The sequence below is a fragment of the Eurosta solidaginis genome, chromosome 5 (assembly GCF_040869045.1).
Source record: "Eurosta solidaginis isolate ZX-2024a chromosome 5, ASM4086904v1, whole genome shotgun sequence".
In the NCBI taxonomy this organism is placed as follows: domain Eukaryota; kingdom Metazoa; phylum Arthropoda; class Insecta; order Diptera; family Tephritidae; genus Eurosta; species Eurosta solidaginis.
In genome coordinates, this window is record NC_090323.1 from 205,804,234 (window position 1) to 205,827,152 (window position 22,919).

Genomic DNA, 22,919 nt, shown 5'->3' on the forward strand with positions numbered 1-22,919 from the left:
TTCTTAGCCAGATACAGATCCGATACGCTCCGGTAACACAGCACCATTAAGGTGTTAGCCCGACCATCTCGGGAACGATTTATATGGCCGCATTAAACCTCCAGGCCATCATCCCTCCCTTCCCACCCCTAAGTTCCATGAGGAGCTTGGGTCGCCAGAGCCTCGTCTGTCGTGAAACAGGATTCGCCGCGGATAGGTAAGGTTGACAATTGGGTTTTGAGAAGCTGTATATTGCGCTGGCAACCAGAAGGGTTGCGCTACACAGCTCCTTGAATCTGGTATTTTAGTCGCCTCTTACGACAGGTATACCTACCGCGGGTATATTCTGACCCCTAACCCGCTGGGGTGCTGGGTGAGAGAGATTTAAATATCAACGTGCCAAACGAGAAGTAATGTATATAATTTCTTTGTATAAGTGTTGAAAGTGTTGGGCTCACGGCAGAGTCCTCACTATAAGCTATGCTAGGCGAGAAGCAATTTTTATTTTCATATATTTTACATAGTGTTGTACAACCGATCGAAATATCTAGCCGTTATTAATATTATTATAAAAAAAGAGGTTTTTTGATTAGTCGGTTATTTCATCAACAATTAACGACAATGTGTTTGCCAACACTTTTCTTTTTAATGCCTGGCATAAATTATATCTTAGGTGAAATGTTATTGTTCTGGTACATTTTATTGACTGAGTAATTTTTATGGTGAGAGTTCCATTGAAGTTAATTCAAAATTATATGGGGGCTAACGAAAGTGTGGCGAATTTTTGGGCAATATTGTGAATTTTTACCTGAATGAAAAGAAAGAAAAGTGCCAATCGTGGCTACTGCCTAAGAGGACCAAAATTGAAGAAAAGGGACCAGCGTACCAAACGGGGTTGAAAGGGACAATTTTTGGTCCAAATGGTCCAAAGTGGCAACCGTGAAAGCGAAGAAAACTACCTTTCAAATTTCTCCACAGGCACTGGTAAGTTTTACGGTGATGATAGCGTTACCACTTTGGCCAGAATTGCGGATAAAAGAACTGGTAACGATATTCGGTTACATAATGTTCTGGGTACTATTTTACCGGTAACGCCGAGAATCGGGGCGAGAAAGTTAATGAAATAATTTCTCAGGTTTTTGCATTAAACGCAAATTCAATCATCTTTACAAAATACAAATTCTTAATTATTTAATTATTACTTTAAATAATGCCTAATGGAGTTAAAAGCCTAGTCAGTTTTTCTTGGTGTTTCCGATTTTTATTTTTTTATACTCAGCTAACCAGAGCTCACAGAGTATATTAATTTTGTTCGCATAACGGTACCCTGTAACGGCATAAACTAATCGAGATACATATAGACTTCTATATATCAAAATAATCTGGGCGAAAAAAGAAATTCATTTAGCCATGTCCGTCCGTCCGTCCGTAAACACGATAACATGAGTAAATTTTGAGGTATCTTAATGAAATTTGGTATGTAAGTTCCTGGGCACTCATCTCAGATCACTATTTAAAAAGAACGAAATCGGACTATAACCACGCCCACTTTTGCGATATCGAAAATTTCGAAAAACCGAAAAAGTGCGATAATACATTACCAAAGACGGATAAAGCGATGAAACTTGGTAGATGGGTTGAGCTTATGACGCAGAATAGAAAACTAGTAAAATTTTGGACAATGGGCGCGGCACCGCCCACTTTTAAAAGAAGGTAATTTAAAAGTTCTGCAAGCTGTAATTTGGCAGTCGTTGAAGATATCATTATGAAATTTGGCAAGAGCGTTTCTCCTATTACTCTATGTGTGCTAAATAAAAATTAGCAAAATCGGATGACGAACACGCCCACTTTTTAACAAAAAATTTATAAAATTCAAATTTAAAAAAAAAATTGAATATCTTTACAGTGTATAAGTAAATTATGTCCACATTCAACTCTAGTAATGATATGGTGCAACAAAATACAAAAATATTAGATAATTTCAAAATGGGCGTGGCTGCGCCCTTTTTCATTTAGTTTGTCTAGAATACTTTCAATGCCATAAGTCGAACAAAAATTTACCAATCCTTGTGAAATTTGGTAACGGTGTAGCTTCTATGGCGATAACTGTTTTCTGTGAAAATGGGCGAAATCGGTTCAAGCCCCGCCCAGTTTTTATACACAGTCGACCGTCTGTCCTTTCACTCGGCCGTTAACACGATAACTTGAGCAAAAATCGATATAACTTTACTAAACTTAGTTCACGTACTTATCTGAACTCACTTTATCTTGGTATAAAAATGGCCGAAATCCCACTATGACCACGCCAACTTTTTCGATGTCGAAAATTTCGAAAAATGAAAAAAAATGTCATAATTCTATACCAAATATGAAAAAAGGGATGACAAATGGTGATTGGATTGGTTTTTTGAAGCAAAATTTAGAAAACACTTTGTAAAATGGGTGTGACACCTACCATATTAAGTAGAAGAAAATGAAAAAGTTCTGCAGGGCGAAATCAAAAGCCCTTGGAATCTTGGCAGGAATACTGTTCGTGGTATTACATATATAAATAAATTAGCGGTACCCGACAGATGGTGTTCTGGGTCACCCTGGTCCACATTTTAGACGATATCTCGAAAACGCCTTCACATATACAACTTAGGGCCCCTCCCTTTTAAAACCCGCATTAATACCTTTAATTTGATACCAAATCGTACAAACACATTCTAGAATCAACCCTGGTCCACCTTTATGGCGATATCTCGAAAAGGCGTCCACCTATAGAACTATGGCCCACCCCTTTTAGAATACTCTTTAGTACCTTCCATTTGATAGCCATGTAATACAAACACATTCCAGGGTTACCCTAGGTTCATTTTCCTACATGGCGATTTTCCCTTTTCCCTTTTTTTGTCTCCAAAGCTCTCAGCTGAGTATGTAATGTTCGGTTACATCCGAACTTAGGCTTCCTTACTTGTTTTAATTATAGATGTACTATCAGCAGTGCCAGACGTTTTTCTGCCCTAACTTTGGTATATCTGCATAACTTTTTGTAAGTTTTTACCTCTTACTGTCCCTCTCTCTTTCTCACCCTTATTCTTTTATTCCCTCCTCCGTCTGCCTTTCGCTTTCCTGCGTCTCTTTCTCCCTCTCCATCTTTTTCCGCACTTCTTTTACGCTCCATCTATACCTATCCCTCTATCTTCGTCTAACCTATCTATTCCTCCTTCCCTATTTTCTCTTCTTCTAGTTCTTCTTATTCGTCTCCACCCCTCATTACCACTGCCACTTCCAGTTATAGGGCCAGCCCAAATTTCAGGCACATGGAACTATGAATAGAATTTGTACGAATATATTGGTCCTTGGTTCACTTGCAGGACCATTCTTTGGGTCGCTGTGAAGCTATCCTGCAAATTTGAATAAAATCAGCGATCTATACGCTGCATATAATTCTTTATATTGTGACGAATATTAGCATCACTAAGCCGATACTAAGCAGCCACTTGTATGTACGTAAACAAATCAATCATCATTTACACACATGAATACAAGCAGCGGAGATATACTCACAAACACATGTCATCATCAGCCGAAGTAGTACTCACATATACTCACGCATGTGGCTACAAACTACATATATACTTGTATATAGCTGGTAAACAAGCATGAAGTTCACGAAATTACTAGACCTTAGGAGAAATGGGTGAACGAGGAAACCGAGAGTATAAAAGAAGCGCAAGCTGAGGCATGACTAAGCAGTTTTGATTTAAGCACGCTATTGGTTGTGAAGTATAAGTGTTATTGTGAAGTACACTCAAAGTAGTCTATTAAAGACCATTTTGCATTACTGAATATTGGAGTTATTTATTCGACAATTTAGCGATTCGAACGTTTGCAGAAGGTTGGAAATAAGCGGAATTTCTCTAAATTCGTTACAATATGTTATGCATACAAAATTTAGAAAAATGTCATACGTAAATTTAGGCACCTTATGTATCGACATATTCTAACAAAAAAGGCCCGATTTTTCAATACAAGATGATCTCAGTAAAATTTGTTTGAAGAAGGCCGAACGTCAGAATTTTATTCAAAAACACTATCTCAAAATTTGTTTCAAAAGCTTCCTATCTGAGCATAAGTTCAATGCATTTTGAAATAAGAGGGAGTTAATGAAGAGCATTCAGATAAGACGTTCTTAAATCTAATTCTAATATAGGACGTTTTTCTGACAAATCCTGAAATGGGAAGTTTTGAAAAATATTTTGGGAGAGGATTATTTCCAACTGGTAGCCGCCATGGGGTGATAATCTACTAAGCAGCCGCATTCCGGGTTTGACTTTGACAGAAGAATAGAATATGGATCGATAATTTGGAATCCGCGGTTCATATGGATAGGCAAGAATCAATTCAAAACAAGTAATGAAGTCTAAGTTCGGGTGAAACCGAACATTAGATACCCAGCTGTATACTTGAAAATCTGTTGTTGTTTGTTTTGTGTGCTTAATAGTGTTACAAGGCGGCATATCCATATGGCATTTTGAACCAATTTTTCTTCGAGTTATGGCTCCCGAAACATAGAAAATTGCTTAGTCATAAAAGGGGCGGTGCCACGCCCATTTTTTAAAATTTGAAGTTTTTCTTATTTATTGTTATAAATCCACTTGGGAAATGAAATCCTATTGATATAAAGCTCTTTTTTGTAAAGATATAGCTTATTTTATTCGTCAACGACCCTTTTAAAAATCTTTTATACAAAAGTGGGCGTGGTCCTTAACCGATTTCGTAAATTTTTTTCTTCAAAGCATTCTCTATATTAAAGGCCGAATTTTGTTACGATAGGTTTAGCGATTTTTGATTTATGATCAATAATATTTGTAAAATTGATCTGATCACAAGTGGGCGGTGCCACGCCCATTTAAATTTTTTTTTTTAATAGTTATCAAGAATCTCAATGTCAGTCCACACGTCAAACTTCAACATTCTAGGTGTATTTTTTACTAAATAATCAGGTTTTTTTTTGTTTTCCAAAATGTTATATATATAAAAAGTGGGCGTTGTTATCATCCGATTTCGCTCATTTTCAATACCAATCTATTCTGATGAAGATATCTCAATATTTACTCAAGTTATCGTGTTAACGGACAGACAGGCGGACGGACGGACGGACATGGCTCAATAAATTTTTTTTTCGATGCTGATGATTTTGATATATGGAAGTCTATATCTATCTCGATTCCTTTATACCTGTACAATCAACCGTTATCCAATCAAAGTTATAATAGAAGTACACTTTTGACTTTTCGCCTTAAGAAATATTCAATGGGACTCTTCGTATAATCTTCCTTCTTACACTAATCGGTTAAAACTAATGAATCTTCCTACCCCTACAAGTCGTAGATAAATGCTAGGAGTAATATTGATAGCTAAACTTTTAAATGGATCGATGTCAAGCCAATTTCTTTTGAACGAAGTAAACTTGAATGTTCCATGCCGGCATTATATACCTATAATTCTTAAACAATACAGACGCAATTTCCAACTAAACGAACCTTTTCTATGTTCCTCAGATGATGTGTTTCTCTGTAGCTGAGCGGGTTTAGATCTCAACGCTTAAGAAGCCACTGGCTCTCAAAGACTCGGTAACAATAAAAATTAAAAATTATAAATTACAAACATAAATAAGAGTTAGAATAAAAATTGAAAATGATGTATTGTAGGGAATTTAGGGAAAATTCCGCTTATTTGCAACCTTTTGCAAACGTTGGAATCGCTAAATTGTTGAATAAATAACTCCAATATTCAATAATGCAAAATGGTCTTTATTAGACTACTTTGAAAGTACTTCACAATAACACTTATACTTCACAACCAATAGCGTGCTTAAATCAAAACTGATTACTGATTACTCAGCTTTCGCTGCTTTTATATTCTCTGTTGCCTCGTCCACTCATTTCTCCTAAGGTCTAGTAGCTTCGCGAACTTTATGCTTGGTTACCAGCCATATATGTACATGTATATTTGTAGTTTATAGTCCCTCGCATATCCATATGGGTGGGTATATGTGAGTACTACTTCGGCTGATGGTGAGTATCTCTCTGCTGCCTTGTATGTACATGTATAAATGATGATTGATTTGTTTACGTACATACATGTGGCTGCTTGGTAACGGATTAGGGATGCTAGTATCACATGTGAATATTCGTCACAGTATGTTCATAAATTTAGGAAAGTGCACGATTCCTTGGTGTCTATAGTTTTCATAAAATTACCTTTATTCAGCCGCAGTAGTAGATCATGACAAAGTTAATAAATTTACCATAAAACTAAAATAATTGTACTAACTGCAGATTTCCGGTCAGTACCTATCGGGTATTTGTGAACTAATTGATTCCTATTTCTACTACTAATATTTTTCGAAAAATCGCAAATAAACAACACTGTTAACGTATCACAATTCGATTTAGGAGCAAAACCTTTTGTGATTGAATCATGGGCACCTTCGTTTTTATTATTTTTCCATTCTCAAATTTTTTTCTTAATAATTAAAATATCGTTTTTTAAGTAGCTATATGTTTACGAATTCTTAACTGTCAATGAAATATATCTTCATTAATGACCACATTTTTAATCTTTAGATATCTAAGTAGTTCGCAAATACCTTGACAGTAATTAAAATGTTTGAAATACCGTTAATATAATATACATATTAAGCTGGGTCGATTTATTAACCTATATTGCGCCATCGATTTTTCGATAGGTTTTGGGCTCAGGAAAAAAAGTTCCACTAAGCATACCCAAAAAAATAATTTTCGGGCCTGCAAAATTTGAGTTTTTTGACTTTTTTTCTTTGATTTTTAAGGTTTTTTTCATGACCTACTCAGACAACCATCTATGCCCAATACGTAAGCTTGTGGTAAAATTTGATGCTAGCTGTTAAAGGCAAGGCTAAATCAACTCAGCTCGTCCCCTGATCATTTTGGTATACATATTGGTGGGTCTAACGGAAACATATACATAAAAAATGATTTTGAGCCTTGAAAATGAAAAAAATCTATTTCGACCAAAACAAGTACCAAAAACCAAAAAATTTTTTTTTTTAAAAACTGTTAATGCCAACGCTTTTATCGCATAATTTTAAGTGGGATAAGATCTGTGAGACAAATTCATTTTCATCGGCAACCCTTTTGTACGTTTCTGAAGAAACCCTTAAAAAATGGCGAAAAAATAAAATTTTTCACCAAAACACTCCTCAAAACCCAAAAAAATTTTTTTTTTTTTTCAAAAAACTGTTATCGCAAAAGTTTTTACATGAAAATTTTTAAATCAAATGAATTTTTTAAGTAGGTCATGAAAAAAAAAACCTTAAAAATCAAAGAAAAAAAAGTCAAAACACTCAAATTTTGCAGGCTCGAAAATTATTTTTTTGGGTTTGCTTAGTGGAACTTTTTTTCCTGAGACCAAAGCCTATCGAAAAATCGATGGCGCGATATGGGTTAACTTTCGTCCATGCAAATCAACCCAGCTTAATACATACATATGTATTTATTATGACATTGTTTCTTTACTAAGCCAACTATTTTGATCTGTGCCTAAATCGTTGATTATGTAGATGTACATGTACATATGTATGTATGTAATTGAGGCGGAAGTTTTATTAGAACTCAATTCACATGATAATTTCATGATATTGTGTCACCAGAAAATATTCTGAATATGGCTTCACCTCTTCTGCTACATTAAAGACCAACCATGTTATTGAATTTTTTTTCATCTAAAGCTTATTGATATGTAAAAATCTTTGCTCACAGTGAAGTGTAGTCGTTATAAGTGGTATGCTATATGGGTAAGAGTAAGTGTAGTTACTAGACGGTAGCGTAATGTGAGAAAAATGTACGTGGTAGAGTTGATATGACCAAATCACACAGCAACTCAAGGCAAACCTACATACGTATATGTTTAAGTGTCTGAATATATACACAGTTTTTATGCATGCCAGTGCACGAAGAGTTGTTTACACTTTGCTGTTTGGTTGGAGATAAAGACCCAGAAATATAATGGTAAATGAGTGATTTTTATTACTGATTCACAAAGCGTTTACATAAACAAAGCACCTGGGAGGTATTCGAGATTACGTTGAAATTTGTTTCTTTTTAAAGTTTTTTTTGGTTGTAACATCTTTGTAAATTAAAAAAAAAAATTCAATTAGAATAAATCGATTATTAAGCGACGAGCTATCTGTTATCGAATAGTTTTAGATTTCTCATCGAAAAATTATCGATATGTCATAAATATATTATCGATTTGTTTTTGGATTGCCACCAACTTCTTATCGGAGTGTTATCGGTGAGTTATCGATTATCTATAAATTAATAGCGATAACTCACAGAAAAGTTATGTAATGTTGCCAAATGGATATTAGTTTGCAATCGAAGTGTTATCGAAATTTCGTTATCAAAAATTTATTGATTTGTTATCGAAAATATATTCTTATAGGAGTGTTACTAATTTGTTATGGGCACGTTATCGATTTGTTGCCATCATCATCGGTTTTTTATGACCCACACACATACCAATAAGAAGACGATAACAAATCGAAAACACGACGATGATAATTCGCTATCAATAATAAACTGATAATTAAACAATAACTTGTCGGTATTGTTCCTTACCGATAGGAAGCCGACGAAAATTTTCTCAAAAAGGCCGAAGCTAGTATAGCTAGCAATAGTAACAACTTCGCACCACTTCATGTTATACCTTCAATCAGTTATTACGATTGGGGAACTATACTTTCTGGCCTCTACAAATGGTCACCAGATTAACAACGTACCATATTAAGGGCCACCTTAATGTGTATACATACATGTACATACATATATACGCATATTTTATTTTGAGATGGTTTATTCAAGTTCGTGACCTAAGTCTTTTGTTCTAATCAACGCAACAAAAATCTGTTATTGGTTAAACCCATAACTAGTTGTCAAACAATGATGTGTGCTTTAATCATTATAACATTGTTTTTGTTAATAATTACTAGATTTGAAAAATATTCTAGCTGAGGGTTCGATTTATTTAAAACAAACTATTAACTATTATTATACATATGTATTTCATATTGGTTGTAAACGCAATGAACTCGATGAAAGAAGGCGTGAGTACCAAAAACTCGTTAAGCTTAAGGTGTCGAGGCAGCTTAAGTGCAGATCTTATGGCCACAGCAGTATAGCGCCATCTAATATCGGGCAAACGGAATATATGGTCCCGTGCCTGAGCTTGGAGAGAGATATTGGGGCCAAATTTGAGTCGGAGGATTTGTGCCGGGGTGCAGAAATGGCAGAACATACTATACACGTGTATACGGATGGTTCCAAATGAATGGAAGGGGTTGGGTCTGCTGTTTACTGTGTCGACCCAGAAATAAGTAGATCCTACAGGCTGTCAGATTACTGCAGCTTTTTGCAGGCGGAAATTATAGCAGTGAAGAAAGCAGCAGAAATTCTGAAGGAAGCGTGCTAAAGCTGCAGTCGCGCCAATTTATATATTTATAGTCAGGCTGCGATTAAGGCAATAATCTCACACAGTACTTTATCAAGAAGTTTTCTGGAATGTAAAGAAGCATTGGAAAAACTTAGCTCAGGCCGGACCATACATCTTCAGTGTGTTTCCGGTCATAAAGGGATAGAAGGTAACGAAAAGGTCGATGAGTTGGCAAAGAAGCGTGCAACACTCGCTGATAGACGTCCCAATACGTTTGGGAGAAATCAAAAAGAGACAGGAGTTGCATATGATCCATCAAGCAGGAAAGATGTGGACAAAAGCGCGGGCTGCAAAATTTCTAAGATCATGTGCAAAGCCTACGAGAATATACTCCCAAAGTGGCTCACATCTCTTAAGAGAGAAGATTTAAGGCTCACGATGGGCATAGTGACTAGACACTGCCTTCTGGCGTCACATGCTTATAAGTTAGGCCTCGTCAGCAAAAGCAAGTGTAGGAAGTGTGAGCTGCAGGAAGAAATGGTTGAGCACGTTCTGTGCTCGTGTCCTGCGCTCGCCAGGTCAAGGCTCCAGCTATTAGAGGCGGTAGAGTTGTCAGATCTCGAGGCAGCAATTAAGCTGGGTACTAGAAAACTGCTAGTATTTGCCAAGAGGACGGAGTTATTCTATAACATATGTCCTGGCACCTGATTGGGGTTTTTCCGTTTGGTCGTCAAACAAATTCTGGTAACAATATGGGCACATTCAGTCTATGTGAGGTCTTTATTGACCGGCCTAACCTTTTCTGTTTAATAACAAACCGATGCACGTCTTTTGTTAACAATTTGATCAATTTACGAATTTCCTTTCTTTTCCATTTTTTAACTTTTCTTTCTATTTTCTTTCCTTTCATTCCCCATCTGTCTAAGTTTGCCCATATAAACTCTACAACGTAAATTGTACCCCCATAGATCATACCAACACCATACAGGCGTACACTTAGAAATAAGAACGAGCAGAAAAGGGTGATAAAGATGAGAGGCATATTCATTTTTATATTCAGCTGTACTTTTGCTTAGGGTATTATAGTTTTTGTCGTAAAACGGTGGTTTGTTATGGTCAGTAGGATCGAGATAGACTTGCTTATTTCCGTTTGTTTGTACGTCAATCGATTTTGATACTCGGAATTTTCTAAATCGATATAAAATACCCTAATTCAGGATTAGTAGCGATGTCGGGAAAACTTGATATGACGTACCTGGTAATTTAGTAAATACTCGATTCATAAAAGAACGTGATACTTCGGCTTCAGTATCGTCGAACCCCTGCAATAATAAACTACAGTCGGACACAAAATTTTGGCGCTCAAGGAATATTTTACAGCAGATTTTAATGTATGTATATTAGGGTGGGTCAAATTTATTGTTGAAAGGCACATCCAGTTTCTGAATATATGGGTCATACTGAGTAATATTGTCGATGGGACCATAGGTCTGAAATGAATTTCGAGCCTCCCTAATTTTGTTAGAAAATTTTATATCCCAATCCGAATGCGAATCTGACATTTATTTTCATGTATTTTATTTGTCAGAGGCGCTATTCGGATTGGGATATAAAATTTTCTAACAAAATTAGGGAGGCTCGAAATTCATTTCAGACCATGTACAATATTACTCAGTATGACCAATAGATTCAGAAACTGGATGCGGACCTGAAGTTTTTTCCCCCATTCTTCCCCATACAATTTGACCCGCCCTAATGTATATATATGTATATATAAAAATGAATTGCTAAGCGTTAGTCTCAAAAACGGCTTCACTGATTTCAATTTTTATACTCATCTGAGCAGAGCTCACAGAGTATATTAACTTTGTTCGCATAACGGTAATCCGTAACGGCATAAACTAATCGAGATAGTTATAGACTTCTATATATCAAAATGATCTGCGCGAAAAAATAAATTTATTTAGCCATGTCCGTCCGTCCGTCCGTCCATAAACACGATAACTTGAGTAAATTTTGAGGTATCTTAATGAAATTTGGTATGTAGGTTCCAGGGCACTCATCTCATATCGCTATTTAAAATGACCGAAATCGGACTATAACCACGCCCACTGTTTCGACATCGAAAATGTCGAAAAACTGAAAAAGTTCGATAATTCATTACCAAGGACGGATAAAGCGATGAAACTTCGTAGGTGGGTTGACCTTATGACGTAGAATAGAGAATTAGTAAAATTTTGAACAATGGGCGTGGCACCGCCGACTTTTGAAAGAAGGTAATTTGAAAGTTTTGCAGTAATTTGGCAGTCGTTGAAGATATCATGATGAAATTTGGCAAGAGCGTTACTCCTATTCCTATATGTGTGCTAAATAAAAAATAGCAAAATCGGATGACGAACACGCCCACTTTTTAAAAAAAAAATTTTTTAAGTCAAATTTTAACAAAAAATTGAATATCTTTACAGTGTATAAGTAAATTATGTCCACATTCAACTCTAGTAATGATATGGTGCAACAAAATACAAAAATAACAGAAAATTCGAAAATGGGCGTGGCTCCGCCCTTTTTCATTTAATTTGTCTATAATACTTTTAAGCCATAAGTCGAACAAAAATTAACCAATCCTTGTGAAATTTGGTAGGGGCAAAGATTCTATGACGATAACTGTTTTCTGTGAAAATGGGCGAAATCGGTCGAAGCCACGCTCAATTTTTATGCACAGTCGACCGTCTGTCCTTCCGCTCGGCCCTTAACACTATAACTTGAGCAAAAATCGATATAACTTTACTAAACTTAGTTAACGTATTTATCTGAACTCAGTTTATCTTGGTGTAAAAAATGGCGGAAATCCGTCATTGTCGCCCACTTTTTCGATATTGAAAATTACGAAAAATTAAAAAGAAATGCTATAATTCCATACCAAATATGAAAAAAGGTATGAGACATTGTAATTGGATTGGTTTATTGACGCAAAATATAACTTTAGAAAAAAACTTTGTAAAATGGGTGTGACACCTACCATATTAAGTAGAAGAAAATGAAAAAGTTTTGCAAAAGCCTTTGGAATCTTGGAAGGAATACTGTTCGTGGTATTACATATATAAATAAATTAGCGGCACCCGACAGATGATGTTCTGGGTCACCCTGGTCCACATTTTGGTCGATATCTCGAAAACGCCTTCACATGTACAACTAAGGGCCACTCCCTTTTAAAACCCCCATTAATACCTTTAATTTGATACCCATATCGTACAAACACATTCTAGAGTCACCCCTGGTCCACCTTTATGGCGATATCTCGAAAAGGCGTCGACCTATAGAACTAAGGCCCACTACCTTTTAAAATACTAATTAACGCCTTTCATTTGATTCCCATATCGTAAAAACACATTCTAGAGTCACCACTGGTCCACCTTTATGACGATATCTCGAAAAGGCGTCCATCTATAGAACTAAGGCCTACTCCCTTTTAAAATACTCATTAACACCTTTCATTTGATTCCCATATCGTAAAAACACATTCTAGCGTCACTCCTGGTCCACCTTTATGGCGATATCCCGAAATGGCGTCCACCTATAGAAATATGGCCCACTCCCTTTTAAAATACTCTTTAATACCTTCCATTTGATACCCATTTCATACAAACACATTCCAGGGTTACCCTAGATTCATTTTCCTACATGGTGATTTTCCCTTATTTTGTCTCCAAAGCTCTCAGCTGAGTATGTAATGTTCGGTTACACCCGAACTTAGCCTTCCTTACTTGTTTTCTTTTGTTTCATTCGTTATGGTTCAAAGATGGTTTGGCAACAATTTTAATCTCTTTTAGAAAAAAATTAAATTCGCTTTATCTCTGCAATTATTTGAAGAAAGGATCAAAACTTTTTATAGGGATTCCATGTATGAGTGGGAGTTGGATTGTAGTGGGAGTGAGGGTTGGAGTGGGAGTACAGCGAGAGTGAGAGAGAGACTGCGAGTGAGAGGGGGAGAGATGCATGGAATAACCTCGCAGGCAAAGTAACTTGTTCAATGCTGGTGTGCTTCTAGTGCATGCGAAACAATTTATAGTTCGCTTTACATGCTTTTAACTGATGAATCTAACATGGCGATGTTCTAGGTGGTGAAAATTGTCTCCCCGTTGTAATACTTTTACTACATATTTCTACTTTAAACTAGTTGGTTTCTTTGCATTATTTCGATAGTTTCGGATAAGTGTGAACTTTTTAAATTAGATCTACTCCTTTTGTTGGTGCTATATGATAAGGACGGGACTGTCTTCGGGTGTGCCGAAGACTTCATACCTTTAATGAATGGGGCTGAACAATAATATTATCGCATTCGTAATATCCAAATAGTCGGCTGTATAAGATATGGAATATATAGTGAACAAATGTATACACCTAAGCGATTTTTAAGATACATATAAAATAAAAAAATTTTAAGCACTTCCTTTATATAAATGAACAAAAATCAGCGAAAAATATCTCTATTCTTGCTAAACTTTGATTTTGAAATTTTGACATAGAAATTGCAAAAATATTTTTGAGAAGTAAAAATATAAAAGTGGAGCGCACAGTACTTGGATTGGAAAGTTGGTAGGAAAGGAGATATTATTAGTCAATCGATTATGCTTCACCTTAATTTTTTTACTTCTCATAAATATTTTTGCAATTTCTATGTCAAAATTTAAAAATCAAAGCTTAGCAAGAATTTTTCTTTATATAAGGAGACTATTTTCGCTGATTTTTGCCCTTTTATATAAAGGAAGTGCTTAACATTTTTTTATTTTATTTTTATTTTCTCCTTCTCTTATATTTCTTGGCGTCTTATCCTATCTGCGAAGTTTTACAGTTGTAGCTCAATGAGAACTTACATAAAAATCAATCCCGAAATTCCCTCCGTTCCGTTTGATTTTTGTAAATATCTTATCTCGTGCGCCCCCTAGCGAATCTTTTTGTATCGTGTCATCGGCTGTCATCGACCTCTGAATTAAGTTTGAAATTTCAAGTCTCTAGCTCATCGAGAAGTTACTTAAAAGCTGCTTTGAAAATTTTCAAGTTCTTATCTAATTATTTCGATCCGTGCGCCACCTAACGGATTTTTTCCTTTTGTTGCATTGGCACCGTGTTCTAACCTATGTGTAAAGTTTCACATTTGTAGCTCAATGAGAAGTTACTTCAAAATCGAATGCAAGATTTGTATGAAAAGCGGACAAACATTCAACCGACCTAATATAAAGGAAGTAAAAATAGGTAGGTAGGTCTGCATTAAATAGCTATGACCATGAATCACTTATCTCAAGAATATATGACGTAAACGTAATAAGCATTTGGTGAAATTTGAAGCTTCTAGCCGTTAAAAACTGGGCAGAAATGACAGTTTATATGGGGTATATAATATATATATCACCCATCTTTATGATTTCTTTAGACAACAAAGAATGCTCTATACGTAGGTAGGTAGGTTGAACTGGCCGGTCCATGAGGACCTCACATAGACTGTTGAGTCCGTAGTGTTACCAGAAGTTTGTTTTAACGACCAAACTGAAAAACCCTATCAAAAACCAGGACCTATGTTATAAAATAACTCCGTCCTCTTGGCAAATACTAGAAGCTTCCTAGGACTTAAGCCACTTGCTGCTTCTAGATCTGACAGCTGTATCACTCCTAATAGCTGGAGTCTTAGCCTGGCAAGTGCAGGGCACGAGCACAGAACGTGCTCGATCGTTTCCTCCTCCAACCCGCACTTCCTACACCTGCTATCACTGACCAAGCTTAATTTAAAGGCATGTGACGCCAGAAGGCAGTGTCCAGTCAGAATACCCGTCATGAGTCTACAGTCCTCTCTTTTTAATGATAGAAGCAACTGTGTTAGTCTAAGGTTGTAAGACCTACACATAATCTTCGACACTTTACAGCCCCGCGCTTGAACCCACGCCTTTTCTGCTTGGTCGATCATGTGCACCTCTCGCCTTCGCTTAATCTCGCCCAATCTAATTGGGACGTCTACGGAGCAAGCTTCAAGGGATGCGCCCTTTTTAGCTAATTCGTCCGCTTTTTCATTCCCATCTATTCCCATATGCCCTGGGACCCAATATAGATGTATGCTTCTCCCTGTCCCGATTCTCTCCAGAGACTGCTTACACTCTAACACGCATTTAGATGCTGTGCTATGCAAGATTATTGCCTTAATTGCTGCTTGACTGTCAATATAAAAGTTAACACGGTTGCAGCTTAAGCTATTCTCTTCCAGGGTTTCTACTGCTTTGGTTACGGCTAATATTTCCGCTTGGAAAACGCTACAGTAATCCGGCAGCCTGTAGGATCTGCTTAATTCCGGATCAGCGCAGTATACCGCAGACCCTACTCCTTCCACTATTTTGGAACCATCGGTGTACACATGTATCGCCTCGTCCGCCATTTGCGCACCCTTGCGCCAACTGTCCACCTCTATTGTGGCCTTAAGATCTCCCTCAAAGTGCAGGTAGGGAATCATGTAGTCTGTTCGTCTTGTGACTGAGGACGCTATACTACTATGGCCATATGGTCGGCGCTCAAGCTGCCCCGAAGCATCGAGCCTGGTTGCGGTCGTTAACGCTTTGTTCTTTGCTACCAGGTCTACAGGTGGAATGTGCAGAATGGCATACAGTGCAGCCGTCGGGGTTGTTTTCAGGGCTCCCGTAATGCAAAGCATCGATAGTCTGCATACCCCCTCTAATTTTTTGAGGTATGTTGTTTTTTGTGTGGCTTTCCACCAAACAAGAACTCCATAGTATAGAATAGGGCTTACAATCGCTGTAAAAACCCAATGAGAAAGAGAGGGCGATAGGCCCCACGTACACCCCAGCATTCTTTTACATGCATAGAGTGCCGTTGAGGCCTTCTTGACCCTCTCCTCCACGTTGAGCTTCCATGACAGCTTACTGTCTAGGATGATTCCTAGATATTTTGTGCAAGGTTTCTCCTGTAAGGTCACCGCTCCTAACTTAGGCCTGGTCCAATTTGGGACCTTGTACCTCTTTGTAAACAAGACCATATCCGTCTTCTCCGCATTGACTTTCAGCCCGACATTAGATGCCCAGGTATGAATATCCCGAAGCGCCCGATCCATCAAAGAACTAATCGTTGGAAGGCATTTTCTTTCCACTTATGACAATTGCAACGTCATCTGCGTAAGCCGTAAGTTTTACGGGGCCCTCATCGAATTGCCTGAGCAGTTGGTTGATGACCAGTGTCCACAGCAGAGGTGATAGCACCCCTCCCTGCGGCGTGCCCCTGTCCACTGATTTCGTGGCCTCGTACAATCCCCATTGTGATGTAATCTTCCTGCAATTTAACATGCAGCCGATCCATCTGATTAAGGAAGGATGTACTTTAATGTAATTAAGACCATCCATAATCGCCCATTTTGCAACATTATTGAAAGCCCCGGCAATGTCCAAGAAGACTCCTAGAGCATACTCCTTATATTCCAGGGATTTCTCTATGCTTATTACCGCCCTATGCAATGCGGTGTCTACCGACTTGCCTTTGGTGTACGCATGCTGTGTTGTGGAGAGCAGCTTTTCATCCACGTTGGACTTTATGTACACATCTATCAGCCTCTCAAAGGTTTTGAGCAGAAATGATGTTAAGCTAATGGGTCTATAGTCTTTGGGATACACGTGACCGATCTTCCCCGCCTTTGGTAGAAAAGCTACACGAGCAGTTCTCCAAGAGTGCGGTACATGATTCAGTCTTATGCACCCATCGAATATTATTTGAAGCCATTCCACGACCGCCCTACTTGAGACTTGTAGCATGGCCGGGAATATACCATCTGGGCCCGGCGATTTAAACTTAGAAAACGTCTTCACTGCCCACTCGATCTTGGTATCGGTCACCAAGCCCGGCACCACTAGCTCCGTGATCGAAGTGTGAGTGATGTATGCTGGTTCTTCTAAACCGTCTCCCGATGGGAAATGTGTATCGAGAAGCACCTCAAGGGATTCCTCACTATCACGTGACCATTCCCCGTTCTCTTTCTTTATTAGTCCCTGGACTATGTTTCCCTTTGCTAGGACTTTTTTCAACCGTGCTGTTTCACTGGAGCACTCTATGTCCGTACAGAAACTTTTCCATGAGTTTCTCTTCGCCCTGGTAATTTCACGCTTGTAGATCCTCAGTAGATCCCTGTACTCGTCCCGACACGCTTCGCTTTCCGCGGTCTTTGCGAGTTTAAACATTTCTTTTACCTGTCTTCTTAGAAGACTCAGCTCATTGCTCCACCATGGCGGCTTTGCTTTTCCTCTGAATCTTCTTAGAAGGCAAGCTTTGTTATACGCAGTCATAAGCGTCCTTGTTAGGAATTCATTCGACTCCTCCAGTTCCTCTACATTAGCAACCTCTTTGGGTTGTCCCAGTTTCGTTTCTACATGTTTCTGGAATTTAGTCCAATTCGTTGCCCTAGGGTTTCTAAAGGTTCCTCCCTTCTCTACCCTCTTTAGTGGGATGCTGAAGCTTATATACGCATGGTCGGAGAAGGATGGTCTATCGAGAACCATCCAATCATACCTTGATATATCACGCTCGGAGCTCAATGTAATATCCAGAACATTGCTGGATGTTGGACCAATGTATGTAGGAAAATTTCCCCTGTTGGCTATCTGCAAATTGGTTTGCAGGATGTAACAAAATAGAGATTCGCCTCTCTCGTTCGTATCTGCTCCTCCCCACGCATTGTGGTGCGCATTTGCATCTGCGCCTATGACCAACCGCCCTTTGCGCCCTTCCTCCTGTACTAGCCTTTTGCACTACATCGGTGGAATCTCCGCAGCATGGGCCATGTAGCAGAACGCCAGGATAAATGCCTGCTTATTCTTTTGCTCTATACGTAAGCATTCGTTGAAATTTGAAGCCTCTATCCCTTAAAATGGAGCAGTAATTACGAAAAGCTTCTTATCTGAACAATCGGTTATGGAGGATATATGCTACATATACGACCGAAGTTTGAAGCTTCAATCAGATACATTGAGGAAAATATGACAAAAACCTCTTTTTTGAAAAATCGGTTGTATGGGGGACATATGCTACAGTGGTCCGATCTGGTCGGTTCCGACAAATGTCTAATGGGACACCTAAATATACCCGCTCACCAAATTTTATCAACATATCTCAAAAATAGAGGGACTAGTTCGCATACAAACGGATAGACGGACATGGTTAAATCAACTCAACTCTTCATCCTGATCATTTCGGTATACTTATTGCTGGGTCTATCTATTTCCCTTTAAGGACTTACAATTTTGAGATTTCTGACAAAGTTAATATACCATTTCATTTTCATGAAACGTATAAAAATGCAGGATAAAGTAGAAGACAATGGAATAGAGAGAGAAAAAGGAAAGCAAGGCTCACTTTTCAAATGTAGGCAAACCAATTTTCGGGCAAGACAAAGTCTGTCGCTTACACTTGCAGTCTTTAAAAAATTTATTGAAATCGTTTCTTATGACACAAAAGGTTTTCGTTTTTGTTGTTGTGAAAAAAAAAAAAAATTAAAAGCAATAACAAAAATCAAAAGACTGTATTTTACGAGGTCATTAATTATATTTACAAAAAATATTTGTTTTTAATTTCAATACTAGAACTATCATAAGATTCAAGTGTTTTTCTCTATAGACTCAGAAGGTTAATGACTTAATTTTTTTACAACCTCATTGACATCAAGCTGCTAATTTGATTAAAACGAAGTAATAATTAATTTGCGGTTTAATATGTAAACTCGTTTAAAACTGCCACATAAGAACTTGATGAGATTGTCAAAAATATATATGGAAATAAATATTGTAACGAATTTAGGGAAACTCCGCTCATTTGAAATCTTCTGCTAACGTTCGAATCGCTAAACTGTTAATAAATCACTCCAATATTTTGTATTGCAAAATGGGTTTTTAGACTAGTTTGGGAGTAGTGCAATTATACTTCACTTCGCAACTGATAGCGTGTTTAGATCAAACTCATTACTGATTACTCAGCTTGCGCTGCTTTTATAATTTCCGGTGCCTCGTCTGCATATTTCTCCAAAGGTCTAGACGTTTCACCTTCTAGAACTCTTGTAGCTCATGCTTGGTTACGAGCTATATACGTGTATATTTGTAGTTTATAGCCATATGCGTGTGTATGTGTGGGTAACTACTTCGGCTGATGACTACATGTGTGTGTGTGTGAGATATCTCTTCGTCGCCTTCTACATAAGTGGTGCTAGCTTTAACGTGGACATGTATTTTTGTTGTTGTGTGATTATTTACTAACAGCTTAGTGATGCTAATATTCGCCACAATATATATACTGCCAGATGGACAAACAGCTTTGAAGGTTACCCTCCACATCGCGGCATACTTCGGAGAAACACTGGAATGTTCGTTGGTTGCTTGCTCTACAGCGCCTTAGGGCCTAATAATTGAAAAGGGGGCTAATTAAAGGTAAATCCTGCATCTTGCGTTCAAGCCTTTCCTGCTTCGTCGATCATGTGCAACTTTCACATTCTATTAATCTCTACAAATTTTAAGGGATACACCCTTTTAAGCTAGCTCATCCGCTTTTTCATTTCCAACTACTCCCATATAACCAGGGACCTACTTTACTTAGTTGTACATATATTTCACGCTATCCCGCTTCTTTCCAGGGAGTTACACTCTAATACACTTTAAGATGTTGTGCTACGCGAGATTATTGCCTTAACTGCTGCTTGGCTGTCAATGTAAAAACAAACGCGACCACACTTTAACGGCTACAACTACCGCCTGACAACAACTACAGTGATCTGTCAGCATGTAATATCTGTTTATTTCCGGATCAGCACGATATACCGCAAACACTACTCTCTGCATAGCTTTGAAACCATCGGTTTACACATGTAATGCTCCATCTGCCATTTGAGCGTCCTCGCGCCAAACTTCCACCTATATTGAGGATCTAAGAGACCCATCAAAGCGCAGGTAGGGAACTAGGCAGTCTGTTCGTCCAATATTTGTTGACGCTATACTTCTTTGAACGTATGGTCTGCACTATTAGCTGCCGCCGTGGTGTGATGGTAGTGGGTTCACGCCCCGGGCAAAGCAACATCAAAATTTTAGAAACTAGTTTTTTTCAATTTGAAGACATTTTTTTTTAACGGTGTAGCCACTCGGCAGTGTTTGGCAAGCACTCCGGGTGTATTTCTGCCATGAAAAGGTACTCAATGAAAGCTTGCAGATGCCGTTCGGAGACGGCATTAAACAAGTAGGTCCCGTCCCGCCAATTTACGGAGCGCGAGACGCAAATTGGAAGAGAAGCTCGGCCTAAAATCTCTTCGGAGGTTGTCGCCCCTTAGGTTATGTTAGGTTAGGTTAGGTTAAGAGGGCGTGCGTGAGTGTTAACCACACTTCCACTAGGAGACATTTTTGTCTATTGTGAGTGCCCTCAGTAAGTACAGGGTGGCAAATTCGCTTAGCCCCATTAGCTCCTAGTGGTCCTCAATGAACCACTTGCTTTCCATGATGATCCCAAGAAGAAGCGAGACGTCCACCTTCCCAACCTCCGCCACGCTGTCGAAGAAGCGTGAGCCCAGAAATCTGAGCCTTCTTTGAAGCGCCGGACATCGGCAGAGAAAGTGGTAGATCGACTCCTCTTCCTCCTCATCCTGACAGCTTCTGCAGAGGGAGCTTGTTGGTATTCGCCACCGTCGGAGCATTGGTGCGATACCACAATGACCTGTGATGACACCCGTAAGTACCCTCACGGCAGATTTGTTCAGTTTGAGAAGGAAGCTGGTGCCTTTCCTATCCAAGCATGGTCATAAGGACCTTGAGACTTCGCAATCAACCCTATTGGTCCATAGCAAGTCCGTTGCCCTGTTCTCGTATTCGTCGATTTTCCCTAGGAGATAACTCAGCGGCGGTCGGACGGAGCTGTCCACCTCACCTATGTCAAAGTCGGAAGCTTTCCTAGCCATCTCATTCGCGAGTTCATTCCCTTCAATGCCGCTGTGCCCAGGGACCCAGCAAAGGGAGACATTAAGATGGCTTATAGAAGCCAGAGAGGCTCTACACCTCCGCACGATGTCCGATTTTATCATGTTGGACTCTAATGCCCTTAAGGCGGCTTGGCTGTCAACAAAGATTGTTACGTAGGTGTTGGAAACCACACTATCTTGAAGCAGCTTGGCCACTCTGTCTATACCATAGACCTCGACTTAGAATACACTGCATGCGTCAGGAAGTCGGTATAATTGGCTTAACTGTAGATGTGTTGAGTACATCCCAGCTTCGGTTCGCTTTTCCATTTTCGAGCCGTCGCCCCTTACATTTATTTATTTATGGTCTGCATTGAAGCTCTCCCAAGGCTTTGAGTCTTGTAGCAGTTGTTAACCCTGTGTTTTTCGCCACCAGGTCTTCAGGTGGAATGTGCAGAATGGCCAACATTGCAGCCATCAGTGCTATTTTCAGTGCTCCCGTTATTCTAAGCATTGATAGCCTGCGTTCCATCTGTAATTTTTTGAGGAATGTCCTTTTTTTTGTGGCCGTCAACACAGGCCCCATAGGTTAGATTAGGTTAGGTGGTAGCTGCCCTGATAAGGAAAGCTCACTTGGACAACACGACGGTCCGTTGTGATACCACATACAATCAAAATAACGGTGATTTAGATCTAGCAACTTAGAGAATCGTTGGGTAGTAACGATAAAGCTGCGAATGATATCGATCTCAACCTTGGATAAATTCTCGGGAGATCCAAGTGAGTCGCGACCGAAGTACTTTCGCCTAGTTCTGGCAAAAGCTGGGCAATGAAGCAATCAAGGCACACTGGCTCCATAGTATATAAATATCCAATGAGAGAGACAGGTCGAGACTCCACGTACACCCCAGCATTCTTTTACATGCATAAAGTGCAGTCTAGGCTTTCTTCACTCTCTTCTCAACGTTGAGCTTCCACGACAACTGACTGTCTAGAATTAATTCTAGTTATTTTGTACTAGGCTTCTGCTGCAGGGTCACTCCTGTAAGTTTAGGCGTAGTCCAATTTGGGACCTTTAACCTCATGGTAAACAAGACCATACGCGTCTTCTTCGCGTTGGTGGTCAACCCTACATTCGGTGCCCCGGCATTAATATCCCGAAGCGCCCGACACATCGAAGAGCTAATTGTTGGAAGGCACTTTTCACTTATAACAACTGCAACGTTATCTACGTATGCCATAAGTTTGACGGGTCCCTCGTCGAACTGCCTGAGCAGCTGCTTTATAACCAGTGGGCAAAGTGCTAGTAATCGCTTAACCACATTGTCCCAAAATACCGAAGAAGAAATAAAACGAGCGCAAACTGTTTAATGGGGACACTCAATTGTTTGACGTTCCAAATAAAATTTGAATTAATAAAATTATGATTAAATGAATTTTTATTCATTTTTGTTTTTATTACACAAGTTTATTGAACAAAAACTATGAATTAAAATTTATGAATATA